The sequence below is a fragment of the Belonocnema kinseyi genome, chromosome 4 (assembly GCF_010883055.1).
Source record: "Belonocnema kinseyi isolate 2016_QV_RU_SX_M_011 chromosome 4, B_treatae_v1, whole genome shotgun sequence".
Classification (NCBI taxonomy): domain Eukaryota; kingdom Metazoa; phylum Arthropoda; class Insecta; order Hymenoptera; family Cynipidae; genus Belonocnema; species Belonocnema kinseyi.
In genome coordinates, this window is record NC_046660.1 from 111,752,314 (window position 1) to 111,760,087 (window position 7,774).

A 7,774-nucleotide genomic window follows, 5' to 3' on the forward strand; every position below is an offset into this window, starting at 1 on the left:
GGCAATGCGCAGGTGCTATTTCTAATGTCAGCCCCTATATGTACACCAATTTTCAACCTTATCCGAGTCACGTAAGTTAACTGCCAAAAATTCGCACCTTTGCCAGGTTGCCACAGGTGAACGCATCCACTCACACCTGCCAGGTACCCATTTTTACGTTCCTCATCATCAGACGAACATCTCATGTGAAAATTGGCCTTATCCGTATCACGCTCCCATTTACGTTGTCAGCCCACGGTATATTAAGTTCCCAGTACCCGACCATAAAATAAATGATACTTTCCCCTCCAAAATATACACGCACAAAAACGGTCTTTTATTTGACCGCCGTGGGACATAATAAGTTTACGTAAGATGATAAATTTACTGGGGTCGAAAGCGTATGTAAATTTTGACGTGTGCTTTTCTATCGCGAGAGAGTATAAAGGCGGTTCGCTGTTCCGATTACGGTTACAATTGGAACCGTCGACCAATCAGCGCGCAGCACTATCCGGTTCCGTTTCGGGTTGCACGTTTTCAACCTTGGCGATTTTGACCGGATCACGATCGTCGCTGATCGTAGCCAATCACAGCTGTCAATGAAGTCACGTGACTCGCCAGCTGTGTTGTCAGCTGTTTTAAGAAGATGCTCGCGTTCTCGTGCAGGCGTCGTATGTTGTTGTCAAGTTTTTGATTAAAAATGGCCCCAAAACCCCACACTTGAACGGAGGATGCCAAACTCATCCTCATAGACGAAAACAACAGTGACGAAAATCGTGGCTGAAACCAATGGGCCGTGTGAATGAACCGAACCGTCGATCGTAACCATAATCGAAACCAGGAATCACTAGTCTGAATACGACTTAAAGGTGTTCGCACAAGAAAATGCGTATGTAGTAAGCTGAAAATGGCTCACGCGAGAACCGTCCATGCATACACACAAAGGGACAACCAATTGCATGCGATCTGTCACGATGCTGCGGTGCGAGCTGGTTAGGTACCCTTCACCTATCGGACGTCTCGTTCGTAAGCTGTTTCCAGCATACTGCACACGTATTTTCTTATGCGAACACTTTACCTCCCCACGGACGAGCGCCGTAGAATTATTTGCATGGCGTAAATTTTGACCATTCGGGACTAGCGAGTGCAATTAAACCCGAAGCTGCGGATTACAACCGTGCCGAAAGCTGTATAGAACCTGGTTACGCAGCCTTATCCTTGCATGAGAGGCTCTACAAGGATGGACGTACCCTTTTCCCTAGCTTCTCGTGGGATCACCAATCACAACATCAAACATATTTGTAGTAAGTGCAGTTCAAAGCAATAGAATGCACAGGACTCCCGAGTATGGGTCGTCCAACAATGTCGACCACTCTAAAGGTGACTAAATCACGACTTGCTAGAGTGCTACGATGCGACTGTAGCCTCTGAACGGGGTTGCGTGGCACGACAATGGCTCTGTGTTGCAAGTAACACCGAGAGGCATCGCACTTTCCGCATCAACGTCTGCAAAACCGTGCCGAACTAAGCCAAAAAATGGGCTTTGTGAGCGGAGCGACTACTCTACCACAGCCAGAACAAGTCGACAACAGAGAAAGAGAGGCGACACTAATACAAACCGGTTTCTCTCAAGTCTAAAGATCTTCCCGAAAATGGATGACGAGCTTCGTGGACATTTTTTTAAAGAATCCGACCTCTGGACTATCAATTATTGTGTGTATAATGCAGCGAGTGCTTTGGCCGATACGAACCGTAAAACAAAACCAACGGTTGATCATAAGAAAAAAAGACGAATGCATCAACTCACCATAAATATAGGCTGGGCAAGACAGTACGCGTCTCGCAATTAGTGTGTGATTGACTACATAACATCTGGCAGGAATTTTACCACCAAGGTTCGAAAGTTCCCGCGCGAACTCCGGATATTGTTGAGAAAATACGGAAACTCTCTGACCCATCTCGACTCTTCCAAGACCCGCCAGTTACTGTCGACCACTCGTTCAAACCAAAGAAGTCGAAGTATTTTAGAGAGAAGTTTACGAAGTGCAGCATAGACTGGACGAAGACTCAGAGAATTTTAATAGCTTTAAGGAGCTGTGTGATGCTCTCATAACACCTGAGGAAGAACGCCCACCCATCAGTACATTCCGCTCCGGGACCAAATGGCATCAAGACCTTCTGGTGGAAGAAGTTTCCTTCAACCCAACAACATTTGGCCCGTATTTTCACCTCATACTTAAATCGAAAGAGCCAATTTCAGAGTAGTTGGCGAAAGGGCGTACAGTACTCCTGATAAAAATGGGTGATTTAGCTGACCCGAAGAATTACATACTAATCACTTGTCTGAACACACTGTAAGAGATATTCACTGCTATCCTAAATGATAGGATTGTTCGGACAATCAGACTTGGGTGGTTAGAAATGTATAAACAACGCGGGTCAAAGAAAGGCGTAGCAGGATGTGGGGAGAACCTTCTCATCGATACATGTGTCTGAAAAGATGCAGAATCCTACCAGCGGGTCCTATCGATGGCCTGGATTGATTACCGGAAAGCTTTCAATTCGACCTCCCATAGACTTATCACCTGTCTTTTGGAAAGCTTAAATGTTCATCCGCAAATCGAAAGGTACATAGAGAGATTGATGCCGCTTTGGAAAACCTGATTTACTATCTCATCTGGGAAAAATCGTGTGACAACTAACAGGGTCACCTTTCAGAAAGTTGCCTTCAGGGCGACACCATGAACCCACTCCTCTTCTGCCTCACATTATTTCCACTGTCTCTAGCACTTCGCTATTCCGAGGGGTTCTTTTGCGACCAACCTGCAAATCGAAAGTGCAGGGTAAGTCATGTATTTTAAATAGATGATTTTAAGATATATGCTAAAAACAAAAAACAACTACTACAACTATGCTGTAAGGAAATAAGAATACTCTCCGAAGCAGATACAAACGTCTCATCCTGCAGATTTGATCTTCCGAACAGTCGGCGAGAAACAAAGTATCTGCAACGAACATGCTTGCCGTCCCGGTAGTACTCTATTCATTAGGAGTGGTTCCATGGACGAAGAACGAACTCAATTCAGTATAGAGACCTTATAAGGGAGTTGCAACAATTGTACTCGGAATATTCTGTTAAGCAAGTCGTCCCTATCATCGGTGCTCTTGGAGGTGCCAAGCTTTCACTGGTTAATAGCCTAAGAAGCATTCCTGCGTATCAACAATCTGCTGAAACACTTGCGGGGAAAATGCAGAAGGCTGTCGTCCTTGGGCCAATCAGTGTCCTCAGGGTGCACGAGACTTTTGCCGGATCATTCTATTGATTCCGTCACAGACTGTAACCACCTATCTCACGTTCATTAGACGTGGCTATGACTGAAATTTTACTGTAATTTCGCTGGGATCGGGTGCAGTTTTTCAGATAAGCACCCGCTCCTGGCGAAATCCTGTGGTTATCCTTATGACCTTGAAGAAAGAATAATTTCGTGGTATAGCCCATTTTTCATTGGGCTTCTAAAGATTATAGGCGAACTTTTTGTGAAATCGATGGTGGTCCAGTTCTTGGAAGGGAATTCTTTAAACCCTATTTATTATTCATAAAATATGTATTTAGCAGTCAAGTTTGTCTGGAGTGATGGGGATTGAATAACTAAGTAGGAAAATATCGATAGTATTGCAGTTTTTCATTGTACAGGTCAGGCATAGTAAGTGCATATTTGCACGGTGTGGTTCTCATAATATAAGATACCTGTGGTTTTTATAACATATATATTATAACCTATATTTATAAATATATCTAAATATCAGTAAATTTATGCTTTGGAAACATAGAATGAAGTTTTTCATTAAAAATAATACTTTATTTTGCATTTTATTAGCTATTTCCTGGGGTATCTCATATTATGAGAATAGTTTGACAAGTTTGGAAAAAGCACTTTTTTACATTTCTTGTATTTTCAGCAAAAAAAAAAATTTTTATAAAATTTTTCATTTGATCTTTTTATGACAAACTAAATTTCCTTTAAAATGACCTATATTACTTTTTAATTCAGTACATAGAATTCCGACAATCACGCCAAACAGAGTTGGTAGCTCATATTTGGGTACTCTCCTCTATTATAAATATAATATATCAATATATTTATTCATATAAACTCTATTTTCAATAACTACAATGGATGTTTGAGTATAATGGAACAGTTTAGGGAGACCTAACCTCAAAATATCATTTTGACTGTGTGTGTTGACTTTCGGCCTATACGTAATTTCAAGGTCGACGACGGAAAATGTACGTCCTGCATGTATTTCTTCATGGTGGACGCAGGTTGAGAAGGAAAATATGTATTTTTACAGAATTCTGCTTATTTACTATGTGCAACGCCGATTGAATAATTCCCATCGTCGCAGGGTGTACATTTACACCAACTTTTTCATTCTCATCATTTATGATTGAGAAAGTACTAGAATTGTCCGAAACTTGACACCACATTTTTACAACGGATCTTCACGTTTAAAAACCCCCTGAATGCGAAAACCAGGTTTTTAGGATGGCGTCTGTCTGTCTGCCCGTCGTCTGTCCGGCCGTCCGTCCGTACACCCGATAACTCTCGAAAAAATGAACGGATCAAATCGATATTTGTTAAACTTTTTTTAGATCCTAACAGAAAGGACGCGTTCATTAACCAGCCATTTTTTATACAAATTCAAAAAGTGAGCGCATTTTGAAAATGTTTGAGATCCCTTTTTTCTGAATTTGAAAACTCCATGCACTGGTATTTTTAGTATTAAAAAAAAACATTTATATAACGACTTTTTTTGAGAAAAGAGAAATAGTCAGAGTTATAGCATGTTCAAAATTTTAAAAATCAATTGTAAATCAAAATTTTAAGCCACACAACGTACGATATGAAAAAGATTCAAGAGAAGAAATAAATTGCCTTTTAAAAGAGCTACCAGATTATCATAGAAAATGCTTAGATTTTCTTGGGAAATTAAAAGTTCAAATTTTGATTGCACAAAAAATAATGAAAAATGAAAAATTCTATTTCTTGGTCAACTTATGTAGGATACGAAAAAAAGATGAATTAACAAAAATTGTGGTCATAAAAAATATTTATAATTTCTTAAAGAATCACTTCTTGATAGGGCGCGTGATTTTGGTTTACTCGTGAAAAATAAAAAAAGCTATCTCCGATGGTATATTGTTATTAAATCATTTTCCAATTTAAAAAAACTTCTCTAGTAAATTATCAAAAAATCTGTTAAACAATGGAAGGTATAACTCAATTCTTGTTTGACGCGTATAATTATATGCCGAATTGAATTTGTTTGCAGGAAAAAGATTAATGTCATGATACACAGATAGGTGGAGTATGGTGCATATAAATATTTATTGCTCTTGAATAAAATTTATCTTTAATAAATGTTTCCTCTATTTGTTCTGTGACAAGTACCATTGAATAAACGATAGAACGTAATTTCGAGAATAATTGATCTGTTGCGTCAGTTCCGATTTGAGTCACGTTATTTAAATATGAACTTCAAATTCTAGTTGAATAAAAAAGTCTCTCAAACTCGATATATACAATATTGTCAGTGACATTTTCCTGGATGGCAGTAGCTCCCAGAGGGACTCTGCGGTGGTATATAATATATGAATTGACTAACGGAAAGGTTTCGATTCAACTTCTCATTTCCAAATCGCCCATCCCATTTTTAATTTCGACAAAAATTAAAAAAGGTATATGCTTTTCAACATTTTGAAAATTTTCAAAAAAAGAAAAAAAATTCCAATAGATTGAGAAATATCAATCAAAATTTTCACTAGATATAAAATATATTTTGAAACTATTTTTATAAAAATGTTTAATCCGATCAAAATTCAAAAAGTTAGATTATTTTCAAAGATATACAATATTCATTTTTAATAGATTCGTAAGTTTAAAGCGTTATTTTTAGTATATTTTAAAGAGATTTACAAATTATCTTAATGAAATTTTTCAAATGGTCACCAATTGAAAATGTTCGACATTAATTAAGTCGCAGTAGAGTTTTCTTAGAAATAAAATTTGAACGAACGGATTTATGACTGTGTTTTCTCAGCAGTTGAAATCACATATTTTGATTTAAGTTATAATATTCATGATATTTTAACAAATATAGTTGAAGTGTACGCAGGAGAGAGGGGCATAGTTTTTTCAACACGATTTTATTCATCATTTGGCCAGTCTGTTTTGGGCCCTATATCTTTAGGCCATCTGTTAATGCCTGGGTCCTATACCGACTTTTCGACCTATGACAAATTTAGGTACTATGAGAATTTTGAGTCCAACGTCAGTTTTGGTACCTGGGTCTATTTTTTGCCCTATGTGAAATTTGGGTATGTATTTGCATCTAAATAAGGTAAAAAATTATGATTTTGGAAGAATATTTTTCTCTAAAATCTGAAATTTAAACCCCCACGTCATGGGCTTAAAGCTACCCCCCCCCCATCAGTTTTGTTCCGTTATATTTTGGTTAACCCCCACACCCTAAAATCATATTAATTGTGGATAGCCCTTAATTCAGCAACAATATTCAAAATTTCCATCTATGCGCTTGATAATGTAAGTACCTCGCGCTGCGCGCACGGTTTTTCTACATTCCTCATATTTGTAAGGTCAAAGCATCGACAAACGTAAATAGTTGATTGTGAATTCTGTTTTGTTTAAGCCCTTTTCAGCTTTAACGAGCACTGTCTCATCTCGTATTTTGTGCTTCGCACTCGATTTTGTCCCCAGTGCGAACTTTTCTACATTATGTTCAACACTGTTTTATCAAATGTATATCACATTTATTTCTGTATCTCGGCATAGGATAACTTGTTCAGATATTCCAAAATAAAGTAGAATTTTAATTTATCATGGTGACTTTATTATTTGTTTCTTTTCCTCTCATTTTTATTTTCAGCTATCCTGAAAAACGCGTATCATTTCAATAAATTTATATTATTACAATTCATATAGTTTATTGGTTATTTTTCACGATTTAAACCAAAAATACGCATCCTAGCGCAAGGTGGTTCTAAGAAAATTTTTAGATATAATTAAGGCCACAAATTTGGTTAAATAAAATATTTTAAACTATTTTCGCTTTTCCAAAAAGTTGATTTTTTAACTTTTAAACGTATTTTTATAACAAAAGTTTATAACAAATTTGTAGATCTTTTTAAGTTGAACAACTTCTGTCTTTTAATTTATTTTTTGTCTCTTGTGTGGCTTTTGTAAAACGTTTAATTTGTTTTGTTTTTAATGTTATTTCTTATGAAATAAACAACAGCTACTGTCCTATCAGAAAATTGTGCATGATAAATCAATTCATTTTTTAATCCATTTTTCTCCGTAGCGTGTATCGTTTGAACAAAAATTTAATTATTTTTTTACGATTAAAAACAAAAACTAACGCCCTTTTGAAGGCAAATTTTTTGTCTATTCACCTTTTTTCATGCCTTGCCTCGGTTTTTTTAATTTAAGTTTTTAATTTTGTTTTTCATGATTAAAACGAAATCTACGCATTGAATCAAATAATGATTAATAACAAACATGTAGTTCTGTTTTGCGTGAACGAATTTTGACATTTTACTTTTCTATGACGTTTGTCGTTTGTAGAAAAATTTAATTTTTTTATTATTAATGCAATACATGATTAGAATTTAACTACGAGGGTAGTTCAATAAGTCCTTAGAATAACCAACAGATGGCGCGCGAATCGCTCCAAATCATCTGTTTTCAGTCAGCACCACTCCCGACTAGATATA